This window comes from Triturus cristatus, chromosome 1_2, assembly GCF_964204655.1.
Source record: "Triturus cristatus chromosome 1_2, aTriCri1.1, whole genome shotgun sequence".
Lineage (NCBI taxonomy): Eukaryota > Metazoa > Chordata > Amphibia > Caudata > Salamandridae > Triturus > Triturus cristatus.
The window spans coordinates 208758148-208774258 of record NC_140580.1 but is presented as its reverse complement, the minus strand read 5'-3'; the positions used below and the strand labels follow the sequence as shown (position 1 = coordinate 208774258).

General features: G+C 47.6%; 1 protein-coding gene across 3 annotated transcripts in view; it reads left to right on the top strand.

Moving 5' to 3' along the window:
* The first annotated feature begins 531 nt into the window (after positions 1-531).
* CHST3 (carbohydrate sulfotransferase 3) overlaps positions 532-16111 on the top strand; it is a 345814-nt gene continuing 330234 nt past the window's right edge. Inside the window, exon 1 of one of the 3 annotated variants that reach the window (XM_085603469.1) lies at positions 532-1115. The gene's annotated coding sequence lies outside the window, so the exon portion shown is untranslated. Of the gene's footprint in view, positions 1116-2040; positions 2608-16111 lie in introns of those variants that run through there. The other 2 variants (XM_085603470.1, XM_085603472.1) reach the window with 2 other exon arrangements.

The window sequence follows — 16111 nt, the reverse complement described above, 5'->3', positions numbered from 1 at the left end:
AGAAAGAAAGAAAGAAAGAAAGAAAGAAAGAAAGAAAGAAAGAAAGAAAGAAAGAAAGAAAGAAAGAAAAGCGATCTGTTAAGAAATCGAAATGAAAGTGAAAAATACATACAAAATAAAACGGAGTAACAAATGCAGGCTACAGAACGGGAAGGTAGGTGTAAAATGGACTGAAAGAAAATTGTAGTGATCAAAAATATTTGGAAAAAAGAAAAGATGTCATTAAAAATCCATGTAAAGATCCAAATGAAGCAGGGCAATACGTAGACATACAGAAGAGTAAAAATGTGCATGGAAAGAGAGCAAAATAGAGAGTAAAAATGAAGCAATCTCTTCAAGCAGGAGTGCCACGGAGACCGCTTATAGTGAGCATTCTGTCTGCATGCGTCTCTGCGACTAGATTTAATACAGAAGGGTCGTTGTTTCCGCAGATTCCAAGAGAAGGGGAGGTGGGTTGAGTCAAGGGAGGGGAGACTTTAGGAAGGGGCGGGATGAGGAGGCGGCCGCCCCCAGAAAGCCGCCCCCTACAGCACATGAAGGCAGCCCCTTGTGATCCAGGATGCTGCCGCTCACGTTTGCTCTGCTACTTTTGTACCACTTTTCCAACTGTGGATCCAAGCGTCCCGGCACATCGCTCTTTTTTTCGGAAGGTCTCGGCGAGTCAGCCCTAGAGGACTAACCAACCATCTTCGGAGGACACATCAGCAGGGAGGCGGCACCTCCAACTGTTTCTTGTGCGGATTCCTGCACTCCCGTTAGTTTGCTGAAATGCTGCTTTGGCGGCTCAGAACTGAAAGAGCTTTTTGTCGGTTTTCTGGTTGCTGCTGAGAGCTGGACAAGCTCACCAGTGAATTTCATTTCGTCTTCTGTGTCCAGAGTTTCACCCTGTCAGGAGCTAGGGCTGCCTTTCTACCAATGAAGTAGAGTCTCCCCGGTCCGCCGGAAGCCAGGTCTTCAGCGGCCGAGGGGGCTTCCTCGGCCTCCCCATCACCTCATCGCACAGGGACCGGTGAGTTCAGGCTCCATCCTTACCCCCAGGACTGCCCCGTCCGAAGAGGGGATAGAGAGAGCCAGCGAGCGGATTACCAGACTGGATGCCGCCTGCTCTCGCGCCGGTAAGTGCCTGTTCATTGGTTCATTCTTGGGGCTATCTCATTTGTTTCTTGCTGCTGGGGTATAACGCTGTTTGATTGGAACGTGCCGTTTTTAGTCAAGTTCGTGCTCTTCTTGAAGAGGCGATGCATAATTTAAAATAGTTTTGTTTCGTGTTACTTTTGGATGCCTTTGATGGTTTTAGTGCCAATAGTGAAGTTTGTAGAATAGAAGTGCAATCTGAGCTCACACTTCTGTACAAAGTCTGTGATCTGCTGGTGGTAAAAGACTGACAAACTGTCGCTATTGGTGATGAGAACGTACATGTTATATAGGGCTAGCTGGCACAGTTTGAGGTTGTTGGACGCTGCGAACAGTCGAGGCACACCTGGCGAGGACAGATTTCTGTCTCGGTGCGTTTGCCTACCCAACGGACCTGCGCCCTATTTCTTTAAATCTCAATCTGAACGCTCTGGGCAGGTACCTCTTGGTGAGGACATTTTTGTGGGTGATTTGGCGCTTTATCAGGAAATATAGAATACGTATCATCATACCGGGCATTACGTCATCGCAGTTTAGTGACGAAAGAAGTGCATTTGGGTCCTATTGAAGCCACGGAGTTCCTTTTGGGGGCGGGGTGCAGGAAACACGGTGACGTGAAAGAAAAGGTTTTGTTGGGGGTGAGAAAGCGGGGGATGGGACACTGCTGAGATTGTTTGTTCTTCACTTTTGAGCCTGGAGGGGGACAGGCAACTCAAAGAGCAGCCGCACTCCCGCCTTAAACACCCTCAGAAAGACGTCTGGGCATGAAGGGGCCCGGAGACGAGTTTTCATCCTCTCTTTGTACTTGTGCGGAGAAGCAGCAGAAAGTCACACCCTGGAAAACAAGTAGCTGTCCTGCTTCTGCCTACCCGTGTATGCTGTTCGGAGGTGCGTGCCGGCAGGGCCTGGCTTCAGAAACATTTGTATCTGCACTCTGGAGCCACGCGCATTGCTGCTTAGAGACGCTGCTAGTAAAACCTCAGCGAAAGAGTTGAAGCGCCTTTCGTGATATTTATTCCTGGTGCGCAGGCCTGTCTGTAGGTACGTTAAAATAGGCGCTGCGCCAGTGAAGCTGAGACCCAAAGCGCTGACGGCTGCCCTCTTTCTAGCTTGTCGAGGTGTCGTTTACAGATCCGGTCTTGGGCTCTGTCAACAGGCTGGATGCTTTTTGCAGAAATGCTCCGGAGAGATGGCTTAGGTCGGTTTTCAGCTGCCAGGAAGTGACTAGTGCACTGATGTTTGCACCCTGGGGCTAGGCATTTAAGCACACTCTAAAGGACTTACTTACTGCGTTGCCTGACACGTAGGAGAGACACGTACATATTTCTGAGTACCTGGCTAAGAGAATTACGGGTCCATTATCACCGTGCGTCTCTAATCACAAGCGGAAACGCGGCCTGCTGCTTCCCGCTGTGGATTCTGGAAGCGGGTAATTAGACTGCAGTGGAACCGCCTGACTCAGACTGCTTGTTGGTAAGTCAAGGCTAATAATATAGGCATATAATAAAGTGAATTATTGATTGTGGACCACAGAGGCCCTAGTTCTAATCATCGCATGCCTACTTCAACAAGTCGAGTAATCCTAGGAAAACTATTGTCCGTTCTTCTTTAAAAAAATATATAATGTAAGTACCAACCAGCGGGGCCATCACACCGCTTTGCCCGAACGGGTACAGAGGCAGCAAACCCAATATTCATCTCTGCACACCCCTGGGTGGCTCATAAATGGCCTGCGCTGAACGCTGCAAAACCTGAGGTCACGACCCTGCATCCTCCGCCTTGTCAACTGCCCTCACCCCCCCCCCCCCACGTTCATCCTGTAGCAATATTCCCCCCGCCCTCTGCCGAACCCGAGTCCATATTAACAATCGCCAATGATCTGTCCTCTTCATCACATTCATAGTTATTCATTACCGCCAAACCACTAAATGCATAATCACCTCCCATTTTGTTTTTAAATCATTGCCAGCACCTTGCTCCTGAGCAACCGGGAGTCCTGTACCAGCTCCCTGTTCCGTTTCAGCCAGCGGCGGCTCCTCCGAGGGTCGCTGCACTACTTTGCAGTGATGATATAAAGGAAACTTAAAAGGATAACTCGAGGTTATTATCATTTTGTTTTTAAATCATTGCCATTACCTTGCTCCTGAGCAACCGGGAGTCCTGTACCAGCTCCCTGTTCCGTTTCAGCCAGCGGCGGCTCCTCCGAGGGTCGCTCCACTGCTTTGCAGTGATGATATAAAGGAAACATAAAAGGATAACTCGAGGTTATTATCATTTTGTTTTTAAATCATTGCCAGCACCTTGCTCCTGAGCAACCGGGAGTCCTGTACCAGCTCCCTGTTCCGTTTCAGCCAGCGGCGGCTCCTCCGAGTGTCGCTCCACTGCTGTGCAGTGATGATATAAAGGAAACATAAAAGGATAACTCGAGGTTATTATCATTTTGTTTTTAAATCATTGCCATTACCTTGCTCCTGAGCAACCGGGAGTCCTGTACCAGCTCCCTGTTCCGTTTCAGCCAGCGGCGGCTCCTCCAAGGGTCGCTGCACTACTTTGCAGTGATGATATAAAGGAAACATAAAAGGATAACTCGAGGTTATTATCATTTTGTTTTTAAATCATTGCCATTACCTTGCTCCTGAGCAACCGGGAGTCCTGTAACAGCTCCCTGTTCTGTTTCAGCCTGTGGCGGCTCCTCCGAGTGTCGCTCCACTGCTGTGCAGTGATGATATAAAGGAAACATAAAAGGATAACTCGAGGTTATTATCATTTAGTTTTTAAATCATTGCCAGCACCTTGCTCCTGAGCAACCGGGAGTCCTGTACCAGCTCCCTGTTCCGTTTCAGCCTGCGGCGGCTCCTCCGAGTGTCGCTCCACTGCTTTGCAGTGATGATATAAAGGAAACATAAAAGGATAACTCGAGGTTATTATCATTTTGTTTTTAAATCATTGCCAGCACCTTGCTCCTGAGCAACCGGGAGTCCTGTACCAGCTCCCTGTTCTGTTTCAGCCTGTGGCGGCTCCTCCGAGTGTCGCTCCACTGCTGTGCAGTGATGATATAAAGGAAACATAAAAGGATAACTCGAGGTTATTATCATTTTGTTTTTAAATCATTGCCAGCACCTTGCTCCTGAGCAACCGGGAGTCCTGTAACAGCTCCCTGTTCCGTTTCAGCCAGCGGCGGCTCCTCCGAGGGTCGCTGCACTACTTTGCAGTGATGATATAAAGGAAACTTAAAAGGATAACTCGAGGTTATTATCATTTTGTTTTTAAATCATTGCCATTACCTTGCTCCTGAGCAACCGGGAGTCCTGTACCAGCTCCCTGTTCCGTTTCAGCCAGCGGCGGCTCCTCCGAGTGTCGCTCCACTGCTGTGCAGTGATGATATAAAGGAAACATAAAAGGATAACTCGAGGTTATTATCATTTTGTTTTTAAATCATTGCCAGCACCTTGCTCCTGAGCAACCGGGAGTCCTGTACCAGCTCCCTGTTCCGTTTCAGCCTGCGGCGGCTCCTCCGAGTGTCGCTCCACTGCTTTGCAATGATGATATAAAGGAAACTTAAAAGGATAACTCGAGGTTATTATCATTTTGTTTTTAAATCATTGCCAGCACCTTGCTCCTGAGCAACCGGGAGTCCCGTACCAGCTCCCTGTTCCGTTTCAGCCAGCGGCGGCTCCCCCGAGGGTCGCTCCACTGCTGTGCAGTGATGATATAAAGGAAACATAAAAGGATAACTCGAGGTTATTATCATTTTGTTTTTAAATCATTGCCAGCACCTTGCTCCTGAGCAACCGGGAGTCCTGTAACAGCTCCCTGTTCCGTTTCAGCCAGCGGCGGCTCCTGCGAGGGTCGCTCCACTGCTTTGCAGTAATGATATAAAGGAAACATAAAAGGATAACTCGAGGTTATTATCATTTTGTTTTTTCCTGCTGTGGCAAGTTTCTGGTCGGACAGGGCTGCTTCGACGACAGAGAAGCAGGGGGAAGAGGGGTTTGCCCACTCCAAGTGCGCATGAATGTTTGGCAGGCCCTTTTGGGCCGGCCAAACCGTCAAGCGCACTTGGCATGTTCTCCACGATGGCTGCACTACAGCCTACATTGAGAACATGTCCAGGCTCCCATTCCCTGGCTCAGTGCTGAACCACGGCACTCAGACCAATCACAACACTGCATTGCAGCGGTGTGCTCAGGGGACGTACCAAGAACAAAGGGGGGGGGGGGGAGGCTAGGAGCTTGTGGTCCAGTACCCGTGCTCCCTGTGTTAATCTCAATTCAAACAAAGGGTAACTGTTCCAAAATTGGGCGCAATGGTCACCCACAAGAAGGAGAAAAAGGGGGAAGAAGTAGAAAGCAAGAGCCTAGGTCTAAACCCCACAATCTATAGGCAAGCGCGAGTCTTGTCTCTTGATGCCCTCACACATCCTGAGGGATGTCTTGCTTCGTCATTGGGCGTTGCTCCTTGTCGGGCCGGTGCTACAATGCCCTACGGGTCCCCCGAAGGGTCGCTTTGGCAGGTTTTTTAACCTAGCAAGGGAACCTATTTATTAAACCTAATTCACCCTGGTATCCCTTAGCTAGTTTTATCATTCACTCACTTACTCACCCTTTTCCCAGAACCCTTTATCTCACACCCTCGCTCATCATACAGCAGTACCAATAAAAGATATCTGACAAAGCGTTTGTTTTTCTTTTTAAACCCCCTTACCCCGCCTCCAATCTGTGCCAGCCGCCACTGGTCTTAACCAGTACTCCTTCCAGCCTCTTGTCAAAGTACTCATATTTCTCACAAAGATCCTGTTCAATATGGCCTGCCTGTCCCCCCCCACAATGGCAAACAGACACCCTGTTGCTGGCTGTTAGTCAGCAGCAGCTCTTAACATGTTCCTTTTTTTTTTTTGTCAAACCATTTTTATTGCAGGACCATATATATAACGTATCACACTCAGGACAATTGTCATTAATGCAGGTTTCCCGTCCCCCGCAACCATTCATCCGTGCAGTATACACAGCCATTCTGCCCACATCCCGGAGGCCGGGCGGCACCACTTAACCATATGTTACATCGTTACTCTTAACATGTTCCTTGCCAGTTCCACATATCAGTTCATGGAGTGGCCTTCCCCTCGTAGCTCTGAGAATCTCTGCATGTGCCATCAATGTCCTTCTGCTCTCAGTTCACCACATCCTGGCCATCCTAAAACTCTTCCAGAGTGGCGTCCATATTCCATTCCTCCACTTTCCTCACAACCCATTCATGAAATGCCCCGAAAGTGCTTCATCAGTAATGACTACCTGTGTTCACGGCTTCTCTCAAGAACTTTCAACTTTGTAGCTAACCCCCAAGTTCCGAGACCTTATACATTGAGTCGAAGTGCTTGTCTTCCCCTTCGGATATCGTTGGCATCCATGGTATATTTTGCCGTCCATTAACCCACCGACTCACCACCACAGCTCCAAACATTATATTCAATGTACTGCAGTCTGTGAGTGTGTGCTCAAGATGTTTTGTTTCAACTGCAAATAAAATACAAAGGTGCCCAACTGTGCTAAGGATTCTCTGCCAAAAGGTCATTTGCTCCTCACCCTGTGTCTCTAAGCTCCCAAAGAGCCTTGCACTCTTTGCACTGCCTGTGGATGGACCCAAAAGGTCCTCGGGCTATTAGTTCATGCGCCCCTCGCTCGTGTTACACTATTTATTGATGTGTCAAAAACCCTTTACCCTGCCTGACCATGTAACCCAAGGGTCCTCCGGGTATCTGTTCATGCGCCCTCCGCTTGCCTTGTGCTGTTTATTGATCTTTCGGAACCCCATGACACTGCTTGTCCCTGTGACTGAATCATTGTCAGGTTATCAATTCATGCGCCCCTTGCTCGCCTTACACTGTTTAACCCAATGTTCCCCAGGGTTTCTGCTCGTACGCCCCGACCTGCGATGTTTATTGATGTGCCATAGACCCTTCACACTGCCTAACCATGAAAGCAAGTTTCCCCAGGGTTCATGCTTCCAGCCCTCGCTCGCCTTGCATTGTCTATTGATGTTATAAACCCTTCACACTGTCTGTTCATGTAGCCCAGTGTTCCTAAAGGTATCTGTTCCATGTGCCCCTTGCTCTGTTATGTGTATTTGTAAAGCACACTATCACCCACAAGCGGGGCAGACTGGGAACCCAAAGCTACCATGGCAATTTTCTCGGACCAGCCACTAGGGAAGCACTGCCTGGCCCCGGGAGGCTGGAAACTCTTGCTTGCTGCTTTTGTTACTGGGGGCTGATATTGTTAAACCCGCCCCCACCCATCCAGCCTCGCGGTAAATGCCTGAAGCCCGGTATGGCCAGTCCACAGCCCTGCCCACAGGGTGGTGAGCAGGTGTGAGTGCCAAGCCCTGCCTATAGTAGGTTGGTGCATTGAAAAGTCAGGCGTTCAGCTTCTTGTGGAATTCAAGAAGAGAGGGGAAGGCTCTATTGTGGAGTGGGAGGCTGCTCCATGCTCTAGGAGTGATGTAAGAAAACACCCGTCCTCTCGATCTGATTCTGTGTATGGTCTGTGTATGCATCGGATGTAAGCGAGTAGGAGTCCTGCAGATTCTGGGTGTCCGGTTGGTTGGTGAAAGGACATGCCACTGTTCAGGTAGGTGCAGCCTTAGTTGTGTAATGTCTTGAATGTGTCTGTGAGGAGTTTTAAATGAACGCATTTGTGTATCACGAGCCAGTGGTGCTCCTTGAGGTGTGGTGCAATGTGAGTTCTGTGCGGGAGGTTGAGCATGAGTCTAGCAGCCGAGTTCTGGATGGTTTGTAGTTTTCGAGGGAGTTGCTTGTTGTTCCTGTAGTGCAACTTGCTGGTGTGACCGTTTTTCTAGTGTCACTTGGGAGCCATTTTAATATCTTCCTTGTCATCTTTAGGTTGTGAAAGCAAGAGGCAGTGACAGCGTCCACTAGTGTGGTCATGTCCAGTTTGCTGTCAATTATCATTCCAAGGTTCCTGGCATGGGTGCTGGGTGTGCGTCAGAGTTTAGTGCTGTTTATTGATGTGTCATAGCCCCTTTGCACTGCCTGACCAAGCAATCCAGTGTTCTTATGGGGCCTATTCTCATCACACTGTGTGCATATGTGCCCCAAGCTACTATAAAATGTGCCTTTATGCCCCAGACCCTTTACACTGCCTGTTCCTGTGGCAGCAATTTTCTTGATTCTGTCCATGTGCCCCAGGCTATTGACACTGTCCATCTTCCATCAACTCTTCCTGGACCCAGATCTCTTCGCGCTGTGTCCCTTTCGGCCAAGGTGCCTCACGTTGTCTGTACTTGTGCAGCATGCTCTGTCCATTTCTGTTTAGCTATTGCACTGTATCTATTTGCACTGACTACATATTGCGGCCCAGATTTACTGACATTTTGCAACGGTAACAGGGTAGTACAAAAATAAAGAAGGCTCATCTTGTCATGCGTGGCAAGCAAATGTTTTAAGCCTTTTATTTAGGTAGCTTTTAAACATATTCGAATATATATGATAACCTGCAGACAGTGCTTGATTTGTAAAAGATTACATTTCTTAGGAGCCCGCTGCCACTTTTCCCAGGTGTCCGTCGCGCTACATTCTTGGCGCCACTCATTTGTACCATTGTAATTCTCACTGCTGACATGGACAATGCCAAAGCAGCCAAAATCGTGAATATACTGCTGCTTGTGAGTCATGGCATTGATGATGAAACACCACTTTTTTGACAACAGCAAAAGTGGCAACAATGGTCCCCTTCGCTACAGCTCTATGCAGAGCCTCGGGTGATGGCGGCCACAGAAGGTCCCCAGGAGGCTGGACAAGTAAATAATACGTCCAGGAGTCCGGATGTCCAGTATACATCTTTCCCTGCCTGCGGCACAACATAACTCCAGTACAGGCACTCTTGCGCCGTGGTGCAAGGATGCCTGTCTTGTGGTCTGGATTATTTTGTGTCTGCAAATTTTAGTTTATTGACCTTAGTAAATCGGGGCTTGCATCCATTCCGAATACATAGATTGATGCATGTGAATACCCATGCTTCACCCATGTGATCTCTCCCTAATGGAAGGTTAGACAAGGCATGGGTGAAGCATGGGCATTCACATGCATCCATCTATGTATCAGGAATGGATGCAGACAAAAAACAAGCATTGGCATAGCCAATAGGTCTCGCCTTTGGGACCTTATAAGTGTTTAGCCATGCAACAGTTGCATAACTAAATACTTATAAGGTCCCAAAAGCGAGACCTATTGGCTATGCAAAGCGGCCGTGTGGCCGCGAAAGTGAAAGTAATCGCGGTAAAACGCAGCGCGCGCGCCCGCACACATGCACTGTAGCTCTAGGCTGGCCTGGTAGCACTTTTTGGAGCCCTCTCAATAAGTCTCGCCAGACCAGCGCATGCGCTGGGTCAGGCGAGACCTAATAATCCAGACCACAACACAGGCACCCTTGCACCACGGCGCAAGAGTGCCTGTACTGGAGTTAGGCTACCACAAGTGCGCGAGTGCAAGGAGGGTAGAAGTGCGCCATATCTTAATAAATACAGCACACTTCTATGCTCTCCCTTTCACGCCACGCAGCAAGTTCCTTTGCTGCATTGCCTTATATGAAAGTTGGGTAAAACTGGCCCTGGATTTCACTATGTCCCATGTCCCTCTCAGTCGGTGTACCAGAACCTCCCTTACTCTATCAGGCTTCTCCAGCGAGTAGCTCGTGAGATACTGGTAGCTCTCCAGCTATTTGTAAGTATTTCTTCCCCTTGCCACCTCCCGTGCAGCCTGACCTACTAAATTAGAAGCTTTTGCTTGGTTGAATTTACATGTAAAAAATGTATTTTGAAAAGTATTTATTATAGACAAAAACGTACGTATTTTCAGAATTGGTGAGCTGATGTTTGGAGAAAAATGTGTGAATTCCCAAAATATATTTAAAGCTGATATTTGAGTGAAAAATCATGCAGTGCTTGGTGGGACTTATTGCCAGTATTATTATTACCTTGGTGTCAGAAGCATTACAGTTGTAACTGTTAGGTATTCCTCAATTAGAGGCATTCCAAATTGACAGAGCCTTTTTAGGTCTCGCCTGACCCAGCGCATTCGCTGGTCTGGCGAGACTTATTGAGAGGGCTCCAAAAAGTGCTACCAGGCCAGCCTAGAGCTACAGTGCATGTGCGCGGGCGCGCGCGCTGCGTTTTACCGCAATGACTTTCACTTTTGCGGCCGCAAGGCCGCTTTGATGTTGATCACGATCGCAATCGCGATCTCTTTCACTTTCGCGGCCGCATGCCGCTCAGCATAGCCAATAGGTCTCGATTTTAGGACCATATAAGTATTTAGTTACACAACTGTTGCATGGCTAAACACTTATAAGGTCCCAAAGGCGAGACCTATTGGCTATGCCAATGCTTGTTTCCATTACTCCTGAAAACCCTGCACCAGGGTGATCACTGCTGGTAATTTACATATCGTTGTCATTAATATAATCTCATCTGATGTGTTCGCTATTGTAATTGTAATTGTAATTGCATTTGTATAGCGCTTACTACCCCAGACGAGGCGTCAAAGTGCTTTTTCGGCGAGTAGCACGCTACTCCGGGACCCATAGAGGATTAATGTTGAATGAGTCTAGTGAAACATGCAAGTACATTTTAAGTGGTGGATAGGTTAGTCAGTTATTTGGATTGAGAAGGATAGCAGAGGGATAGAAGAGGGAAAAAGGTTTGCATTTATATAGCGCTTGTTACCCCTAATGGGGTGTTGAAGCACTTTCTTGGCGAGTAGCATGCTACTCCGGAAACCCATAAAGGATTAGTGGTGAATTAGTTTAGTGAAATATGAAAGTAATTTGAGTGGTGGATATTACTCAGTTATTTGGAGCCAGAAGGATAGCGGAGGGATAGAGGGGAAGACCCCACTAATATTAGTAGCTCTGAGGTTATTCTCATTGAGCAAGCTGGGGCAGGATTGATCTCGGAATAATTTGGGGGTGGTCCCTTTATCTCCCAGACATGTTCTCTCCTGCCAAAATTTGGAGCCCATAGAAACAGACTAACCAATGTATGGAAATAGACTTTCATATACATCTCAGCAAAGGGGAGCGGGGCTGCACACACCGCCCAGTGCTTAATCACCACACTTGAAACAGTGACTTGGAAAGGAATGAGCCGATCCCACGAAGCGCCGCCTGGCGCACGCCCACGGACCGCGTGGCGCAGTGTGTGACTCACGGCAGACTGTGCGAAGGAAGACACACTGTACCCCAAGCAGATGCTGAAGCGTATCTCACCACGCGCACCGCTCCTGACAAGCATGTGCAGTCTAAACAGAGAAACTCACAGTATTTCATGATGTGCGGGGGGGGGGCGGGGTAAATATATTTCTAATCTCTACAGTGTCTGGCTAATAAGCGTTCGGCCACGGGACTAGAGTAATCTTCCCAAGATCCGGACAGCAGCCAGAGTCACTTGAACTCGGGGAAATTGCATCCGCAAATAGCAATTTACTATCTTCATGACCTCAGATGCCCGATCGGAGCAGCTGACGAGGAGGGGTCCGGACAAGGGGGGCGCAGGAGGGATGAAAGGCTGAGCACTCCACAAAACATGTTTTTTTTTATAAACTCCCTCCTAAATCTTCCCCCTTGTATCTCCACTGCATGCCTGACGGATGCTACCTCCGACATCACCATTCACCAACTAACTCCCATCTCTACCCCACTCCATTCAATAACACCAGCTGAGCTCTGAGTGTCAGAACCGGACCCAGGGGCCAGCAGGAGGCTGAAAGCTTCTCTCCAAGCACAATACCAGCGACCACTTGAGCCCTGCGTTAAACACATGACACTACAGGATCGGCTTCTGCGAGGCTTCTTTCTCGGACAATCACGGCCATTGGCAGATAACTGAACAGTGAAGCTCCCCTGTACTCTTGTTTCTTGCTGGAGCTCATAGGAGGAGAGCAGGCAGTGCTTAATTTGTGCCGGTAGTTTCTGGTGCTCGGCCCCTGCACTTATTTCACTGGGCCGGGGCTATACATTTCTTCACCTGCGGTCGGAATTCCCGATAACTGTTCAAAGTAAATGTAACTGGCTGAGTGACTGCTGTTTTGTGTTCACATGCGGGCTCACCTTGGTTCAGGCGTGGTGAATGGATGTATGTCGTTACAACGCACACTTTTACAACGCATGCACTTACAACGCATTTTTTACAACGCAACATCCACTACAACGCATTCCATTACATAGCATGACACTACAACGCATGTTTAAAAACTACCTTTACAACGCATTCCATTACATCGCATACTACCTTTACAACGCATACCATTACAACGCATAGTATAGGGGTAAAAATTACTATTCTAACTCCAGGGGGTGCAACTGTAGGGTAAGTGTTGGATTGCGTTGTAATGGTATGCGTTGTAAAGGTAGTATGCGATGTAATGGAATGCGTTGTAAAGGTAGTTTTTAAACATGCGTTGTAGTGTCATGCTATGTAATGGAATGTGTTGTAGTGGATGTTGCGTTGTAAAAATTTCGTTGTAAGTGTAGTGCGTTGTAATAGTTTCGTTGTAAAGGTTGTTCACCGTGGTGAATGCAGCAGAGGGCTCACTGCTGAACTGAGGCCAGCCTGGCCAGGCAGGCTGTGAAAGCACAGGCACAGGACAGACTTGGCAAGGTGGGCACTTGAGGAACAAATGAAAGCACAGACTTTGGTGCTCGCCTTGCTGCCTATCCCAGTACACAGTACTGGACAAAAAAGGGAAACAGCCTTTACCACGAAGCATTTTCTACGCATTACGTTTACAACGATACACTTACCTCGTAAACGTCTTCACAACGCGTAATGCTTCAACGACCATCTTCACCACGCAAGCAACGTCATCACGGAACAACGTCATCCTAATCCGAAAAAAAGCATCAGTCCGTTTTCAGTGTCGGCGGAGACCTGCGGAAAAAGGAAAAAAAAGAAGAAAGGGGGCTTGGGGGGGTCTCCCCCCGAAAAAAAGAAAAAGCGGAGTAAAGGTAAAATCGAGGTAACGGCAAAGCGTGGAAAACACATTCCGTTGTAACGCATGCGTGGTAAAGGCATGCGTTGCAACGGAATGCGTAGTAACAACATATATTCGACAAAAAAACTGCCCTCGATGCGTTGTGCTCACTACTCACTCCACCTAAAAGCAACGATTGTGTATTTACTGGTACGTTCACTTGTATTTTGGCTTTGATACTTGAGTGATAATGGACAATATACGCACTCATTACATTTACGTTTTTTGAGGTATCAGTGTAATGTAGCGAAGATAAGGTGTCGGGCATTCTGTTGCCATCTGGAACATATCCAGATTATATTTGTAGAGACTTCCAGCAGGATATTCGGTCTGGGTGTTTTTCAGAATGTCACCTCCTTCACTCACTGGTCTTCCGCGTCACAAGCAAGGATGTAGTTTTAAGGGGAGTGGATGGAGTGGGGCACCCCCCAAATAATTTTTTAGTTGGGCTTGGCCTGGCAGTGCCAGTCAGATTGGATGTCTGCTTAGGCAGTGAGCAGACCCGTGTCTGCCCCTGCGTGCACTCCAGCAGCATTACGGAGACAAATGCTGTGCAGCAGGAGGGGAAAGATGAATACTGGACATCCGGACTCCTGGCCTTATTAGTTACAAGTCCAGCCTCCTGGGGACCTTCTGTAGCCCCCCATCACCCGAGGCTCTGCATAGAGCAGTAGCGATGGAGACCATTGTTGCCTCTTTTTCTATTGTCAAATAAGTGGCCTTTTATCGTCCATGCCATGATTCACAAGCAGTAGGAACTTTTTGACTTTGGCTGCTTTCGTATTGTCCATGTAAGCAGTGGGTATTAAAATGGTACAACTGAGTGGTGCCAAGAATGTAGCTGGACGTACACCTGCAAAAAGTGGCGTCGGGCTCCTAAGAAATTTTTTGAGCGCCAGGACATAATCTTTTACAAATTAAGCACTGTCTGCAGGTTATCATAGATATTCGAATATGGTCAAAAGCTACCTAAATAAAAGGCTTAAAACCTTTGCTTGCCACGCATGACACATTGAGCATTCTTTATTTTTGTACTACCCTGTTACAGTTTCAAAAATGCTTCTATATGTCTCCTTTTAAATCAGAATGATGAGCGATGAGTGAACCAGGTAATGATAGGGGTGGGAGGTGTGAGTCACTAGGTATATTGGGAATAAAGTATCTCCAAAACATGCATAAGAATGGTGCAAATGACTATAATTTAATTTGAAAAAATCTTGGATTTTTGTCACATTCTGCTGTAGGGTCACACAACTTGTTTACTTGCAGTCGCTGTATAACTGATGACAGGGGTACTTTGTCCCATAAATAGCACTGCACCAGCGTCAGATGGCTATAAAGCGATCTGCCCACATTCACACAGGGCACCTGGATGTGAGAGCATAAACTGAGAAAATGCTGGCTCCAAGCAGGGTTCCACTGCCACTAGGCCAGATCTTAGGTGATGGCCAAGACTTTTGGGCTATGGGTCTGTGGACGTTCATTAAACTCTAAAGCAGGAATTACCTCATTTTTTGTCCATTTGGAAAGCCTTATATTGGCAGTACCATCAAATTAAACTAGGTTTCAGATCTCAGATAATGAAGGGTCAGTGAGGACTAGACTACTGATGTTCCCTTTGTTAGGTATTTTCGGAATTACATCCCAGTAATCCGTAATATAATTCACTATGAAATAATTAAACTATTGAGACATGAAATGACAAAGTGGACTACATGCTCAGAGACCACGTTTACTTTGGCATCAATTAAAACAAAATGTTTAATTTTATTTCGCAAATTAAATGACCATTTACCAAACTCTATCAAACTGACATTAGTGCGTCTACTGTAAAAGAGTCCCCTTATCAAATCTGCTACATTATGCAACTGATATTAGATTAACTTTTTGTGAAAGCCTTTTTGTACTGAAAAGTAAAATTATCACTTAAGGATGAACCTGTTCTTAGAGTTAAAGTAATGGCAATTATGCCCCTTCCCAGTGGCGGCCCGTGATGTGAGGTAGTAGCGGGGCAGGCACACACATGCTCACACTCATGCTCATAAACACTCACACCCATCCATTTACTAGCATGTACATACACCCACCATTCATTAGCACATAGACACCCATTCACAGCTCATATACGCATACATGCACGCTTGCACCAAATATTTTTATTTAAGGAACTTATTGGGTGACAGCAGGTCCAGTGGGTAGCAGATGGGGAAACAGAAGGCACCGAAAGGGCTGAATGCTTTGGGGAGGATAGGGAAAACAGAATTATCCTGCTACCTCCTCTAATTGACTGACCTTGTCATGGATCAGCCAATGAGAAGAGGACCTTCCCTACCTCCTCACAGAGTGGAATGGGGTTAGTGAGAGGTGCTGATCCCACCCCACTCTGTGACGAGGCGTTATGATAGGCACTCAGCCCTAGGCACTTAACCTCTTGCGTGCCCCGCCCTTTCCCCGCCCTGTGCCGGGCTTTCTATTAGCGGGCGGAGTTCATGACGAGATGGTCTCGTCATGGGCACAGCGCAACTGCGGCCCATGACGAGACCATCTCGTCATGGGCACTGAAGGGGTTAAGGGCTTAAACCAGAAGCGCAGAGGTCTGAGGCTATCAGTGAATCTCGCTCTTGTCATGAGAGGGAGGAACTTGCTGTTCTTTGTGGGGCTGAGGATGTGACACCCACAGGACTTTGAAATCTTCAGTCCTGCAAAGCTTGGCTCAGACTGCCAGGCACCTGCGCATTTAGCAAATGTACATTGCCTGGCTGCTTCACTTGACCATGAAGAGGGTCTGTTAGACTGACCTTTGCTCAGCTTGACAGACACTCTTCATGCTTTGCAGAAGAGAGGGTGGGCGGGGCACCTGCCCTTAATGACGGGCCGGTGTTGCCCCATTCTGCATTTGAACTAAAATGTAATGTGACAGTTCAAATACACTAA